The following is a 17539-nucleotide window of genomic DNA, read 5'->3' as shown; positions in this document are numbered from 1 at the left end:
TTGAGTATATAGGCTGACAGAACTACATTGGTGGGTTTGGGCAATGATTTTCCTATCCAGCAGTGTCTAAATGCTGCTGCCTTTTGAATACTGCTGAACATGGAAGTGGTGTTAACAAGTGTGCAGTAAAGAGTATCTATCCTATATTTTACTTTGGAGGACTCTGAGGGAAATCAAAGGAATCCTATTCTTTTAGCCCAAAGGGGGAAACTGCAGGAATTCTATCCCGTCGACAACACACAGCTGTTGTGAATTGAAAATAGAGAGCTGTCTGGTAAGGAGCAAGGAAGTCATAGTTTGAGTGTGCTATGACAGGTTTCGCTCTGTATCTCCTTCCTGTCGAACCTGCGAATTCAGTTAGTACGAAAATAACTCTGCAGGAGGGGGACTATAAATAAAGATGCTAGCTGTCTGATGTTTAGGCTTGTATAAAAAAAGAAAGAGAGATAATTTCGGTAAGGTCCTGGAAACAATGAGAAGTGAGGAGGGATTATGATCAGCGTGGCTTTGTGTTAAGTAGTTCAGTTCATAGTTTAGAATTTTCTTAAGACTGAACCTGAAATTATTAATCCTTCTGGGCATGATGCAAGGCACATGTTTTTCCAGACATTGTGGCACGGTATGATCAGGAGGGATGATGTACAATATATGTGTATACTTGCTAATTATTGTCTTTGAATCTTTTTGAATGTTAAGCTGATTATTGATGCTTTAGTTGATAGAGGGTAGAGAAGCAGGATTTCTTGCATATGAATTTTAATATATTTAATGAGAGCCTAGAACATAGGAGGGATGCTTTACTGGAATTTTTTAACCTGAAAGTTAAATAAAAATAGCACATAATTTTAGCTATTTGCAACAGAAACTAGGTGGGGGTACTTTTTAAAATGTCAACCCCTTCAATTTAATGGTAAACACTTTTTTAAAATGCTGTTTTCTACAAGCAGAAGTGCATTCCGTTGCTGGAAAGTGATAAGGCGAGTGTCATACGAGATCACTATATTTTTTTCCTTTTTGAATTTCCATTAGGCAAAAAATTACATTTTTACCAGAATATAAAGGTTTTTACTACCTTCTACCTTATATGTTGCTTTTTGTGTGAAATATTAAATGTAGGACTCGTCAAGAATCTTGGCTTGAAGTAGATTTGGCAGATTTGTCTCTCAACTAATCTCGAAGAAGAACTGATGCCTACAAGATTTTTTCAGAAGATTTGGCTAAAAGCATGCGAATCTCATTTATTGTGCAGCATTTTTTGTCTAGTCATGGCGAGATTCAGGTATTGTCTGTTTAGCATTTTCCAAGTACTTGCCAAGTCTCATGAAGTGTAATTGGATTGCAACATCGATGCAGCTGTTTATAACCCATGAGGAAATAAACCAATGGCGAAGACAGCATAAGCACACCTGAATTGACAGAATAAAATGTTGTGGGGATTGTAACTGAGTTAAAAAAATAAGAACTCTCTTTATGACATGCATTCGCCATGAAATATACATCTCCAAGAAAGGATACACATTTTTTAGGAGAATTAATTAAAGTAGTAAACTGGTTTGTAGTCCTGCCATATTATGGTGCCTTAAATATATGCCTGCATATTTTCAGGAATTCAATATCCAAAGCGATTTGGTAGAATTGACCTCCTTCTCATTTAGGATAGAACATGAGAGGGTTCTTGTGTGTTTGGTTGGCTGATTCGAATACTAGTTTACATTATTATATTGTCTACTAATTACTTATTATTATTATGTTTTGTAATTACCATAAGTGCTTAGGGGCCCCGTTCCTGAGACCAGGACTAACCATTGCTAAGGCACTGGCATAAATCACAGGCTTAGCATCTTAAGTATAAGAGCAAGAAAAAGAAGCAACAAATGGAAAGGCAGAAAAGGGGAGGTACAAAGGAAACAAAGAGGCCAGGTCATATACTCCAGAGGCTATGTGAGGCAATAGCTCCATAAGGCTGTCTACGCCTAACAGCAAGCATGTAGGAGTACAAAGTAGATTTGCCAGAACTCTTTCCGCTGCTTTGCTGGAGCTCTTTCTTTGCTGCCTACTCCACTATCAGAGCCTTTCCTTGCTGTCTCTAGATAGCCTTTGCAAAGTGTGGCGAAGGGAAAGGACGACCAGCAAGAGGGAGGTGTGGATATCCTTGCTCATAAAATATGTGTAGATGTTCTTATGTACTCCTTAAGGCTTAGTAGAAGGCCTATGTAGGGTATTGTATTAGCCTAGAGGTGATCAAGCATATAGGGCACTCTGACTTATGCTGCTCGTGGAGCCATGAGCCTCAGCATCACACTGTTATTACACGCCATGCAACCTGGCGCATTCATATCTTGTACTTACCACTCACCAAATAAGTCTAGATTAATCTTATCAAGTTTAAAGGTCAAGAAACAACAGATGGAGACGAAGGGGAACAAGGAAACAATGAGGCCATTGTCCATACTCCAAGAAGCCGATGCTGGGCATACGCCTATTGTAGATACTGTGTTTCGCTGACAGCTGATTTATTTTCTTCGAAGTATCTGCACCTATATAATAACATTAGCTAGGTGCTGACATGATATGACACTCTTCTTTCAGCATAGGTTGTGTCAACACTTGGATTTTTAGTGTAGCATGTGCCCGCCACCCCATGCATCCTTGTCGTGCATCTATGTCAGCGTAACTTTGTAGTATAGATCCAGGAACCTGAAACAATATTGGGTCAGACATGAATATGAAGCAGGATTGGTGTCAATATATGATGTCCAGCAGTCCCTAACTGTTGTCGAAATTTTGTAAAGGCAACCATAATTATAGTTACTTAAGGTGTTGAACTCCCATTAGTTTCAATTTCGATTAACCTTGGTTCAGCAGTACTTTCCGTGGTCTGTGTTTTATTATAAAACAAACAAACAAAAGCGATAAAAAATAAAATAAGTAAAAACAAACAAAAAAAAAGATAAAAAAGAAGAATAAAAAAAAAAAAAAAAAAAAAACAGAAAAAAAAAAAAAAAAAAAAAGAAAAAAAAAAAAAAAAAAAAGAAAACAAGAAAAAATAAAAAAAAAAGAAAAAAAAAAAAAAAAAAAAAAAAAAAAAAAAAAAAAAAAAAAGAAAAAAAAAGAAAAAAAAAAAAAAACAGAAAAATAAAGAGGTGCGGATTTTCTGGTATCGGAGGTTTTTGGAAGATATGTGATAGCTATACAGTGTGGGTCATGACGTCTCTGACATGCACATCTGCATGGAGGAGCACATGTCAAGGATTGAGTGATCTTCGTGTCTGGATATCGATTTGTAGTAATCGGTTTGATTGGTAGTATTGGCAAGCGCGAACCAGTTTCTTATTTTCTTTCTCTGAGATGAGTATTCTATTTTCCATATAGACACAGACGTCGCTTTCGGGCCAGTTCTACGGTCTGTTATCACAAGGGAATATCCTGGGGGTTGGGTATTTCATATCCTTTCAGGGTATGTTTCCCTTTAGTTTCATAAAAGGATTATGGCGGGAGTAAATCTGGAACTATGCATGCAGCTTACAGGTCTTCTCTAATTTGTCTAGAGGTCAGATTGAGTCTTTAAACTGTTAGTTTATTGGAAGCAAGTCGTGATGGTGAGATCTGTTGTCGCGCATACAGCACTAATAGATGGGATTAGGCTACTCGATTGCTTAAGTATTGTTTTTCATTTTCGAGCTGATCTGATTTTGGCTTTTGGTGTTTTTCGGATCATTCCTTTTGGCTCCTCACAGTTGAGTGGATCGGTAGCTTAGCTTATGCAGCGACGATCTTACTATTAAAATGTATGCACGGTCTCTTTGTGTAGTTAAATGATACATTATCATCAGCGTTCACTTGGCGGAACTTTTGGCGGGGGTGGGGTTGGGGCGTGGGCGGTTTTTTGGAGGTCCACACCTGCCAAAACCTATCGGTCCCCACCAGTCTCTGTGCTTGTTCCCGGACCCAAAATCGCCATATGGGTAGATGTAACTGCCACACTCATATAAACACACAGGAATTCTCCAAGCGCAGGGGCCCAGGCGGATTTTATGAAGAATTCATTGTGATATCCATTTCAATCACTGCTCGTCGCAGAGTCGCTGCTCGTAGCCACCAGGACATCTCCTTAGTCCTTGGCTTCAGAGCAGGTCTGGAGTCAGTCATAAGACATGACAATCTTAGATAATGCGCGATGTATTTACACATGTCCAACAGATTGTGGTATTAATCTGAGCAGGGTCCATGGCTGCTGATGACTATGGCGTTGCACAATTCCCCAGAAAAAGACGGAAATAGTCTTAGTCTGCTGCTTCACGAAGGAGACGGGTGACGCGTTAACACCAAACACCCCGCGATCTAAATATTTGCCCCATCGGGACCTGGGCTCTCAACCCAGAACCAAGGGGCGGGAGAGACTGCGGGAACTATGGGATAGCTACGGGATAGCTACCCACAGTGCAATGCTCCAGAAATCGACGCTAGCCTCGAACCATGGATGCACACCATCGAATTAATGTGCTTAGTGTGGCCGCATGCACTTGACTTTATACAATCTGTTTTACAAAACCGGTTTATGTAAAATCGGAATAATCCCGTAGTGTAGACATACCGTAAGACAGCCCTTAGGTACAGTAAGCAGTTCCCAAACTGCTATGCCATTCCTTATTGGAAGAGTTGTGAAGTGTTTATTTGTGTGCCATTACACACAAGGGTTCAAAAACTTGGTATATCTCTATAGCCAAAACTAGTGTAAAATCTTATGAACATGCTGAGTGTAAGAAGTGTTTCTTTTGCTCACTAGAGATAGACCTGTGTCAAATGGTCTTTCAGTCAGGAATTGCTCTAAATGAAACATTCCTGCCACTGTCTTTGCATTGTCAATGTACTCAAAAAGTGCCTTCTAGCTGAATTCACAAGTGCATCTTGTAATGTTCCATGATAAAGTTTGTTCTGGGAACATAACATCTCTTTCAAATTTTAATTAAGGTCTTTAATCATTTTTCACTTGGTTTTTATGGTGGCATTAAGTTTGCAAATAATCTCAAATTCACCATCAACGAAAGTGGGCACAACTCCATTCAAGTCAATGCATTTACACCTGTTATCCCAGCACTGAATTTGGTCCCACATATTTTCTGTCTGTCCCCTGTGTATTAAATAAAAGACAAAAACTCAAACCATCTTTTGTCCTCCATCATCAACAGTTTCATTGATAAAGAAATACTGCTTTAAGCATTCACCATATGCATCAGGACTCTCCATTTTCATAGAATGAAAATTCTCTATTGCACCTAACACAGCTATTTGAACAGCTCTTCCTTTTGAGACTTGCTGCTTCCCCTCTCGTGGGTCCCAGTCACAGCAATTCTTCTGCGAACCAATCAGAAATTGTTGTCATCAGCTCTGGTTGATTTAAGAGCTACTAGCTTCATTGCTCAATATTCTCTCCTGAGTGGTAAAGAGTCACAAAAACACCCTCCCAGCTTGATTTTTTTTCTGAGCAAGGCTTAACCTTCATTTGCCTGAAAAAATAAATAAAAACAGATTTCAAAGAGAAAACAAAACAGTGACCTAATCAGCGGCAGAAACTCCCCCTAACCTCATCAGCAGACAAACCTGGTTAGGCCAGAGCTGAAGGCAGATTGCAGTAAAATACTTTGGCCATTTAGCTAAAAGGAGCAGCAACCATACAATTTAGATTAGTCCACTTTTCTTCGCTGTGAGAACTTAACTGACCCTTTGATCACTAGATTTCAGTCATATGCTGAGGTATAAATATATCACTTAACATGATTTAAAACAAATCAAAAGGGAGCCCAGACTGATCTGGTTTCCTAGTGGCTAGTGCCCTGTGCTGTCAGGTGCCAAACTTGGAGCGAAATTGAGGCCTCATTGAAGTCAAAGACAAAATTCTAATTGACTTCAAGGGAGCCAGGATTTCACCTATTCACTTGATCTGTAGCTCTGAATGCCTTGTTCTTCTGGATGTCAGGGGCTGCAAATGTCACTTGGCAGTGATTCTTCTGGCCAGTTCACTGCACTATCAGACCTGATTTTAAGCTACTCTATTTAGGTTCATATGTCATGTCCATCACCATAATATCTGAACATGGATGGCATTGCCAGGGGTGGTGGTGGGTGCAAAACAAGGCCTTAAGGTATTAGAGTGGGGAATAGTAAAGAGGAGAGGTCTTTATTGTTCTAATCTATTGTGATGACCATGAAAAGACACCACCACCACTTCTCCAAATTGCTATTCAAAAACTGTGAGCAGGATCCTTATCTGGTGAAAATCAGTATAGCTCCGTGGCAGTCCAGGGAATTACACAGACTTACATCAGCTGAGGATCCATCTGTATGCCTTTTCCCATTTATAGCAATTACCTGTATATCATAGAATATCAAGGTTGGAAGGGACCTCAGGAGGTCATCTAGTTCAACCCCCTGCTCAAAGCAGGAGCAATCCCCAACTAAATCATCCCAAGCTTGTCAAGCCTGACCTTAAAAACCTCGAAGGAAGGTTTTTGTATATACCTGTGTGTATACATGTATATTGTTCCATGTATCCAATTATGCATCCTTGTACCTTCCCATAAATAAATAACTTCTAAAAATACAGTCAAAATATGCAAAATCGTGGCACAAAAATAGGGGTTACAGGAAATTAATTTTGTTTGATTTCACTCTCTTGAGTGTATTATATATCACGACTCTCCTGCCACCAACACACCTACTGTTCAATCCATCCGTATTGATGTATGTTTAGCTATTCATTTTATGTATATTAATTTAAGCAGAACATTTATTTGGCTTAAGTTTTACTTTCAGTGTTTGAATGTATGTTCCAAATGCAAGCACAGATGATTTGCTAGGATTTCATTAGACGGAATGTGGAATGTTAGTTTACAAAGATAATAACTGAGCTATTAAAGCCAACAACCCCTTTTAAAGCAAACATATCATTAAAATATAGGAACAGTTTATAGTATAAACAAAATTGAGGATATGGATTACTTACAGATAAAAGATTTTAGGGGTAGCTATGAGAGAAAGTTGAATAAAAATGTGTTTAATTGCATTACATTTTTTCCAAAGTGAACTTCAAAAATGCAAATAAAGGAAGATATTTTATTTTTTTTAAAAGAGACAGAGTGACTTGACTTTTATTTTCCAATATGAATAAGACTTCTGGAAAAAAAATGTGCTTGAACTCATAAATGGCAGCATTTATCTTGCTTGTGAATCCATACAGTGGAAAAAGAAGCAAGACGTTTGCTTCGAGATCATTCTCCTGAGCTGAATGACAGATACAATAATTCCCTATATTAGCCAGATCCATTGTCTTTATTTTGCACAGAAGTACTGTATTGCTGAGGTAGACTTCCACTGCTATGCATATTTTAAGGGTTATTTGGCAACAGGAGTAAAGCTAAAAGTAGCCTCTTAATCTAATTAATTGACATTTCTGAATCTTGCTTTCACAACAACACATGGTTTCATGTTCTGGGTTTTAGCACTTGTCAAGCTTTTTTGGAGAATGTTTTGGTCAGACTGACAAGATAATTTGTGACTGAGGCTCCAAGCTAGAGAAGTGTTTAAGGCTATAATGATTTATTATCATCACAGAATAACAAAATTTACAAAGCATTTCATCAGAATTTTTGAAGTAAGTTTGCCACCGTGGTAGAAGCATGCGGGGGAGGAGGGGAGAGGGCCTAATCTTCATACACAAATGCCATTGTGACTTATTTGTAATCATTACAATATTGCATTTATTTTAGAGTATTACTTGACAGACTTGCAGCATGGTCAGAGGAGAAGAGGTGAGAGAACTGAAACAACTGAGAAGGTAAAACGCTTTTTCCCCCTTAAATTAATACTCTATGCAGCTGAAATTTTAAAAATACATATGCTTCACACTATCGATAATGTATACATGGCTGCATTAAATCACAAATGTTGACATTTTGGCAAGGGGCATAGAGAAAGTAGCTGCACTGTCTGTGTAAACTTTGTGACAGAAATGTTTGTGGTTTTGCCATTCAAAGATCCAAACTAACTATTTTCTTAAAGGGTAAAATAAGTGATATTGCTGAGTGACAGCACATTAATATACTGACATTTGCAGACTTTTGGAGCATTACTATAAAAAGAAAGAATGCAGCATCACTAATTTTGACTTCATATTTATTCCTTCCTAGGCAAGTTAATGATGCCAGACTTTCTGAGAGAAAATGTCTGACTTTGAATGCAAGACATTTCCACTTATTTTCCATGTTTCTATAATTTACTTACTATGTAATTAAATACCTAAAAACCTGAGGCACTGGTTAGTTTAGACAGAGTTGTGACAGTTATTTGACTTCAGAGGCTGGGAATAGAAGCTATTTTTCCAATGCCCTAAAGTGATTTTGTTGCTGTTGTTTTGTTTGACTATCAAATACATACCTTTCCAGAGAATTTTTTTCAGAGGCAGTCATGGCTCATCAAGAGATGAGATGAAGAGTAAACACTTTTGGCAACAATAGTATAGCCTTTAATAATAACAGTGATAATATTGTACATTCACAGAGGGCCTTTCGTCTCCAAGGATCACCAGGTGGTTGTTGTATGGTGATCTTTAATTATTACATATGTTTATAAGTCCTCCAGCCTTTAGCACATTTAGCACAGTGTTCTAACATTAGGCAACTTCTTTGCTGGCACAGAGACGGACCCCTTGTGTTCCAGGAGGTTTTTTGCAGAGGAGTGTACAGGCACTTGCACAGAGTCAGCTGGAATGTAAAGATCTGTGGCTTCCGTCTCCTACAAGTGCATGCCAGGTTCAGGCTCTGACAGATTTCTGGCAAGAGTCAGTTCCGGAGCCAAGGATATATCTATTTATTTAAATAAATATCTATTTATTTAATCTCTATATAGGCGTTTCTAAAGCACTCTTCCCAGGACTATCAGAACATATCACAAGAATTAAAGGTACATCTTGAATTAAAGCTATGTCACTGACACCAAGAATGCCCTGCCTTGCGGTGAGGCTTTCCATGGGGACTCCATAGCTTGAGACAGAAGGCTAAGACTGTGGTGGGAGCCAAAGGGAGAAGGATTAACTGAGGTAGCTGGGTCCCACACATAAGATAGTAACAAATACATTGAATTTTACCTGGGAACTGGGTAAGCACTCATTTTCTGCCATGCACATCCCACTGCCTGCCAGTATCAGTTTCTTGACAGGAGTCTGCTTGAGAGAGCTTGTTTTCATCCAGTCTTCACTTCCACCAAACCCTGGGAAAGTGGGAAGGCTGTGTTCAGGCTTACTGAAAAGGAAATAGATCACTGAGGTTTTTTGTGACACACAGCTGATACTGCTGACTGGAGCATCTAATGACCTCTCCTGGAGGCTTCACACAGATGTTGAACAAAGGGGGTGGGAAGTTTAAGTTCTATGACACTTCACATTAGAGAGCCTTCACAGAGGAGGAGCAAATTGCCACAGTCATCAGGAGTTTCTTGGAACAGAACTTTGCTCTTGTAAAACAATCTCACTCACTTCTTCCCTGTCCCATTCAAATTCAGCTGCGCTTTCTGATTAATGAAATGAAGGCAGCTGATAGCTCTAAAAATATTAGCAGGGCTGCTTGGCCTCTGTCCATTGCCATGAGGAGATAATCAATTCCTTCCCCCCAGATCAACGTGTGCTATGGCTGTAGCTGAAGCTTAGGCTTTAAAGCACCAAAGGCAGTAATGTGGTGCTGGAGTTAGCCTTGAACCCCTGCCCAGTGATCTTCCTTAGAAAGAGGAGCTTACAGACTGGGCTGTAGTTGGTGAGGTCATTAGTGTTAAATTATGTGTGTGTGTGTGCGCGCGCGCGCGCAGGGGGAGTAGTTAGGGGCCAGACCATCTCATGTGTAACTGTAGCTGGCATTTTGAGGCCTCCCTCAAGGACTGCAACGATCCCTGTCTACAAAGGTCTAGTTGCTTGCTGACTTTTAACTGCCCTGAGTGGCATGGACCAAAGTCACAGGTAATTGTAGAGGGTTTTCCCAGTCCCATTGGCAGGGCCGGCCCACAATATTTTGGCACCTGAGGCTAGGAGCTCAAATGACCCCCCCCGTGTCATCTCTCTTGGGCCAAAACTTTGAAAGATCTGAATTCTGCCTTCTTCCTGTTCTAATTCTTTCATGGTACTGCTCTGCTACTGTCATAAACAGATAGCTAAGGGTTAATGTTTCTTTTACCTGTAAAGGGTTAACAAAGGGAACCAAACACCTGACCAGAGGACCAATCAGGAAACCGGATTTTTCAAAGCTCAGGGAGGGAATTTTTGGGTGTGTGTCCTTTGTCTGTGTCTCTGTTGCTCTCTTGGCTCTGAGTGATCTCTCTATCTTCAGGCTTTCTAATCTTCTGTTTCCCAGTTGTAAGTACAGGTATAAGACAATATAGGTTTTTATATTTTTTTTGTATTTACATGTGTGTAGTTTGCTCGAATGTTTTAAATTGTATTTCTTTTTGAATAAGGCTGTTTATTCATTTTGTTTTCTTTTAAGCCAATGACCCTGTATATTGTCACCTCGATACAGAGACCATTTTTATGTCTTTTATTTTCTTTTTATATAAAGCTTTCTTTTTAAGATCTGTTGGATTTTTTCCTAGTTGGGCTCAAGAGGATTGGGTCTGCAGCTCACCAGGGAATTGGTGGGAGGAAGAAGACAGGGGGAAAGAAAAAATTTCTTCGGGTTAGAGTTACAAAGCTTGCATTTACAGGGACTCTGAGTGCGGGTGAGAGAACCTGATCTCGCTGGTTTGCATTTCAAGGAATTGAAATAGGGTGATCGTCCCGGGCCATCCAAGGAGGGGAAGCCTGGGAGGAAGTAAAGAGAAGACAAGGGGAGGGGGGTTATTTCCCTTTGTGGTGAGACTCAGGGCATCTGAGTCTTGGGGTCCCCCAGGGAAGGTTTTGGGGAGACCAGAGTGAGCCAAACACTGGAATTTTTGGCTGGTGGCAGCGCTATCAGATCTAAGCTGGTAAATAAGCTTAGAGGAATTTATGCTAGTACCTCATATTTGAACTCTAAGGTTCAGATTGAGAAATTATACTATAACAGCTACCTACCCCAATAAAGGAGAGCTAACAACTTAAAATGCCTTGTTAAAAAATTTTAAGTAACACTTAACTTTTAAATGCCTGAACAACAAATGATGCTTTCCGAGCCTTATTGGTTGCAAAGATTTGAACTGCTTCCTGAAGGTCCACAGTCTGGGCCAGCTCATCAGTGGCATAGCCAGGTTCTAACAGCAGGGGGAGCAAACACATAAAAAAGGTGCCACCTGCCACAAAGCAGCGAAGAGAAAAAAAGAAAAACTCAAGTCTTGCCACCGAAGACTGAAGAACCCGCTGCCGAATTGCCACCAAAGACCCTGTGCGACTGAAGAACTCACCACCGAAGTGCTGCCGAAGACCCGGACGTGCTGCCCCTGCTTGGAAGCACCCCCAAGTGAGTGTAAAAATTAAAAAGGCACCACTTTTGGGGAATGTGCTCAGAGGGAGTGGCCACTCTCCCTGCTCCCCGCCTAGCTATGCAACTGCAGCTCATGCTCTATTGAGATGGTTGCAAGGCCGACCAGCCTCTCCTGTGCCATTGTGGAGTGAAGATGTGTTTTTATTAACTTCAGCTTGGAGCAGCTGCGTTCTCCACTGGCAACTGTTACAAGAAGTGTTAGAAGTATGTGCAGAGCAACAAAAGCATTTAGAAAGAGGGTGGTCATCTTATTTGTGTATATATATTCCAGAACAGCCTTTGGTGTTGATCCTGCTGAAATGTATCTTGAAAGTTTCTGTTCATCCCCTCAATCACTCGCATCAATATCGTGCATGTCATCATGTGTCAACACTGTCTCTAGTGCCCTGCATTGCTGGTGCAGGTCTTTTTCAGGTATAGTGAGGAATTTTGGAATATCGTACAACATCCCAAATATACTGCTGTGTTTCTTGAGCTGCATTAAACGTTCTTCAACTGACTGTATTGCACAATCTAGCACCTGGTTACAGAATTCAACTTTGAATTATTATTTGAGCTCTCTTATGGGATTATCCTGTGCCTCGTAATCAAAATGTCTTCTTCTTTGGTGACTCTTGAATGGGTGGGAAAATAGGTTCAGTGTGAAGTTCCTCTGCCAACTTCTGTGCAATCTACAGAACGTTTTGAAATCCCTCATCTGACCGGTAAGACTGTAGGTATGACTTTGCTTTGTGGCGTTGTTCCATTGATCCAGATATATCAAGGTCAACACCTTGGAGTCTCTTGCTTACAACATTTATTTCAAACAGTATGTCATGCCACTAAGCCACACAGTAATTTGAAGTTATGTATATTTCTGGTAAAAAACAACAAGGAGACTGGTGGCACCATAAAGACTAACAGATTTATTTGGCTTAAGATTTCGTGAGTAAAAATCCTCACTTCTTCAGATGCATGGAGTGAAAATTACAGATGCAGGCATTGTATAGTAACACATGAAGAGAAGGGAGTTACCTCACAAGTGGAGAACCAGTGTTGACAGGGCCAATTCGATCAGGGTGGATGTAGTCCACTCCCAATAATAGATGAGGAGGTGTCAATTGTAGTAGAGGCAAAGCTGCTTTTGTAATGAGCCAGTCACTTCCAGTCCCTATTCAAGCCCAAATTAATGGCGTTAAATTTGCAAATGAATTTTAGTTCTGCTGTTTCTCTTTTGAAGTCTGTTTCTGAAGTTTTTTTGTTCAAGAATAGTTACCTTTAAATCAATTATAGAATGTGATTGAAGTGTTCACTTACTGGCTTTTGTATGTTACCATTCCTGATGTCCGATTTGTGTCCATTTATTCTTTTACATAGGGACTGTCCGGTTTGGCCAATGTACATGGCAGAGGGGCATTGCTGGCACATGGCAAACATAACATTAGTAGATTGCAGGTGAATGAGCCCTTTGATGGTGTGGCTGATGTGGACTGGGTCCTCTGATGGTGTCGCTAGGGTAGATATGGGACAGAGTAGGCAATGAAGTTTGCTACAGGGATTGGTTCCTGGGTTGGTGTTTCTGTGGTGTGGTGTGTGTGCTAGTGAGTATTTGCTTCAGGTTGGGGGTTGTCTGTAAGCGAGGACTGGCCTGCTCCCAAGGTTTGTGATGAACGTGAGGGATTGTTTTCCAGGATAGTTGTAGATTGTTGATAATGTGCTGGAGAGGTTTTAGCTGGGGCTGTATGTGATGGCCAGTGGAGTTCTGTTATTTTCCTTGTTGGGCCTGTCTTGTAGTAGGTGATTTCTGGGTACCCGTCTCGCTCTGTCAATCTGTTTCTCTCACTTCCCCAGGTGGGTATGTAGTTTTAAGAATGTTTGATAAAGATCTTGTAGGTGTTTGTCTCTGTCTGAGGGATTGGAGCAAATTCGGTTGTATCTTAGGGCTTGGTTGTAGACAATGGATTGTGTGATGTGTCCTGGATGGAAAGCTGGAGGCGTGTAGGTAAATGTAGCAGTCAGTAGGTGTCCGGTATAGGGTGGTGGTTATGTGACCATCACTTATTTGCACGTGTAGTGTCCAGGAACTGGGTCTCTTGTGTGGACAGGTCCAGGCTTGAGGTTGATGGCAGAGTGAAATTGTTGAAATCCAGGTGGAAATTCTTCAAGAGCCTCCTTTCCGTGGGTCCATATGATGAAGATCATCAATGTAGCACAAGTAGAGGAGGGGCGCTAGGGGACGAGAGCTGAGAAAGTTCTAAGTCAGCCATAAAATGATGCACATACTGTGGGGTCATGCGGGTACCCATAGCAATGCCACTGACTTGAAGGTATAAGTTGTCCCAAATCTGAAATGGTTGTGGTTTGAGGACAAAGTCACAAAGCTCAGCCACCAGGTGTGCTGTGGCCTCATCAAGGATACTGTTTCCTGACAGCTTGTAGTCCATCCTCATGTGGAATATTGGTGTAAAGTGACTACTTACATCCATGGTGGCCAGGATGGTGTTTTCAGGAAGATCACCAATGCATTGTAGTTTCCGGTGATTCCATTTCCTCTGCCACTGTTGTCCCACAAACAGTTCCTGTCATAGCATTATCTTCATAATGGCAACTTGGCATCATCTATCTTCCCAATTTGGTGTTTGGTAGGCTTTATCGCCTCCACTCAACTTTCCCATCATGTGGAACTCAGTGGTTTCAGTGTCAGAGAGGATGTTTCCAGATGTTGCTTCAAAATTTGCCATCGATGAGTTGATGCAGAGAAAAATACATAGATGCTTTGAATTATATTAAAATATTCAGCAGCCTCACTAGAAGCTGAAGCTGCATCACTGACCACTAAGTTCAATGAATGAGAACTGCATAGGACAAAAAAACCTCGAGACTCTCGGATCCGTGTCTGCACTCCTCTTTTCTTTCCTCTCATGTTGGCACCATTATCGTAGCCCTGACCTCTCATGTCAGCTATCGCAATTCCCCTATCTTCCAGCTTTTTAAGAAGCACATTTATTATACCAACTCCTGTAGTATCATCAATGTCAATAAATTCTAGAAAATGCTCTCTGACAGTCAGCATTGCAGGGACATTTTCACTAGGTTTTCTGGTTGTTACAAAACACACCATTAAAGTCATTTGTTCCGTATGGCTGATGTCAGGTGTGCAGTCCAGAATAATGGAGTAATATCTTGCTGACTTCAGATCTGCCGCAATCTTCTGTTTGAATTTTGTTGCCAGTAACTGTGTGACCTCATTTTGAATTGTTTTTCCAAAGTAGTGGTATGCGTGAATTTCTTGGGTGGTGACTCTTCTTAGATGCTCCTGGAGTACAGCATCAAATTCAGCCATCAGTTCCACAATTTTAAGGAAGTTTCCATGGTTTGGCATATACAGCTGATCTGAGGTGTCTCGCAGTGCTAGATTTTGGGCATTCTCACAATGCAATGAGCCTTTTCAGAACATTTTGCCAGTGAAGAGTCTCTGACGTAATCTTCTCTTGATGCTGATCATCTATGGTGGCCTTTAACTTTAATCTCATCTCAAACTCTTTCCACCTATGGAATGCTCTCTGGTGATTTGCTGCCTTCTCAAGACATACTAGATTTCTAGCCAGATTTTTCCAGTCCTTTGTTCCTGTAGAACCCAATGTGGCTGGAATATTAGACTGGAAGAGTTTGCAACAAAAACAGTATGCAGCATTCTGGGTTTTTGAGTACATAAGCCATGGCCTCTCCACTTTGTCTCCATTGGGGATTTCACATCAGTAATGTGTTGGATGGAAACTTTTATTTTCATTGTCTTTGGGAAACATGAAGTTTTTCACTTGCTGTGGCACATGTAGTACAAGGAAGTCCCTCAGGCTACTGCTTAAGTGGGTCCACAGTCCTGGATCATCTAGACTTAAGAAACTAAACTCAGCAGCAGCTGTTTCTTGCGTCTCCACCACGCTCTTCTCTGATCTACACTTTTCTTCAGGAATGTGCATGGTTACATCCATTTGAGATGGAGATACGGATGCTGCAGTAGCTGCCAGGTCACCTGCACTCTGACTAACTGGAAGATCAGGCATCTCCTCTCCACTCACATCCTCACTGGGGCCAGAAGGCTCACCGTGAACATTTGTGTCTATGTATCTCAGGAGAGCTCCTTCCTGCTTAGATAGAAAAGCTTCCTTTGCTTGCTTTCTTTTTCTGAATGCTGCCCCAGAGGGGTGTCTTTTTCCTTTCACTAACACTAACACTAGCGAGCAATACTCTGTGCGTGCGTCTGTCTGTCTTTCTGATAATAACAATAATACAGTACTTATAGGAAATGTGGTGTTGTGACTTTAGATTGACTACATTGTGCATGGCATGATCCCTTAACATTACCCTGAAATTAAGTCACTTCTGGGGTAGAATGTGATGACTTCCCATCAACAAGAAGTTTAGGACATCTTTACAAATCTACTTGTATGCACCTCCCTTATCAAAATATTAATAACATGCTTTTAAACCCCAGATGTCCTTTTCATAGAATATCAGGGTTGGAAGGGACCTAAGGTGGTCATCTAGTCCAACCCCCTGCTCAAAGCAGGACCAATTGCCAGACAGATTTTTGCCCCAGATCCCTAAATGGCCCCCTCAAGCATTGAACTCACAACCCTGGGTTTAGCAGGCTAATGCTCAAACCATTGAGCTATCCCTTCCCCCCAAAAATATTTTTCAAAATACACTTATGTTTGTACAGCTATATATATACTTACCACTTAGTAAATTGTCCAGTGTTGTACTTGGTGTTTGTTTAAGATACAATCATTGTTTGTGAGTAAATAAACCTTCATAAATGTCTTGACCTGTTTTTCTCACTGTGGTTTTACTGATGCCTTTTCCTGGGATTCTACGTGTCCACTTGGTTTAATACCATGTATCTTATGATGAATGAAAACTCCTTCTTTGTTTAAGCAACTTATTTATCTGTTCAAAATCTTGGTGCATTTGACACTGCATATGTAAATTTGACAAAAACACAAAGGTAGGTAGAAATAAACAGACTGCTCCTTAGGGGGTTCCCAGGAACGGTAAGATATGTTGCACACTTAAGACTGATCCAATCACACTTGGATTAGCTGGAGAATTGCTGTGTGGTTAACTAACTTGCAGGGTGATATGGGGAAGCAGTCTCTCAGAGCGTAATTAAATGATAAGTTCACATTCAAGGGACAATTGTAAGTTACTGAGACTGTCATATACAACGCCAAAAATAGGCTGTCTCATGATGAATACCCTTATTAACAGCTACACTGCTCTGTGTTCATAGGACATGGCTGGGGAATTTGGCAGGATGTAGTCCTGTTTGTTGAAGATCTCCCTGTAGATTTTAAAAAGGATTTATATAAAAGACGACATCTGAAAAGCAAACAGATCATATAGCTGTAGCCCATGTTAGTGTGACTGTTAATGATGTGTTAATGGATAAATTTGATCTCCAATCTTCCACTTCATTTGATGTAATCAAAGCCCTTTTTCTCAAAATGCATTGATAAAGACTTTGCTAATGTGAGAGAAACCAGTTATTTTCCTGTGTATCAAACTACTTACTATGGAGGCAGTTAGTTTGGTTCAGAAGACTTGCACCTCCAGCATTTTCTTATGGCTTTTGAAGTTGGGTCTGTGGAGGATGGTTCATTGGCTTTTGTTTATATTGTATTTGTTATCGTCCCCAATTTGTACTCTGTCAATAAAAAAAAATGTGCCTCTCATTTATTCCAGTCATTCCGTGATAAACTGGCTACTAAATAGTGCCTCAGTTTCAATTTCTGGATAGATTTAAAACATCGCCCTACATACAACGCATTGCAACCTCGTTTATTTAAATTAATTAAGCTTTATTTATTTAAATAAACCCAATGTAGACCTTTTTTAAGCATTCTAAATGAATCTGGTTTTACAGTAAAGAAACGTATATCAGTTTTCAGCAGACAGAAAGGCTTTAGGGGAGTATAGGTAAGCATATACAAAAGGCCTCATCCTCCTCAATGGAAGAACTCTTCTTCACTTCAGTGACCTTTGAATCAGACCTACAGACA

This window comes from Chelonoidis abingdonii, chromosome 19 (genome assembly GCF_003597395.2).
Source record: "Chelonoidis abingdonii isolate Lonesome George chromosome 19, CheloAbing_2.0, whole genome shotgun sequence".
NCBI classification, from domain to species: domain Eukaryota; kingdom Metazoa; phylum Chordata; order Testudines; family Testudinidae; genus Chelonoidis; species Chelonoidis abingdonii.
Note: the sequence above shows the minus strand (reverse complement) of the source record.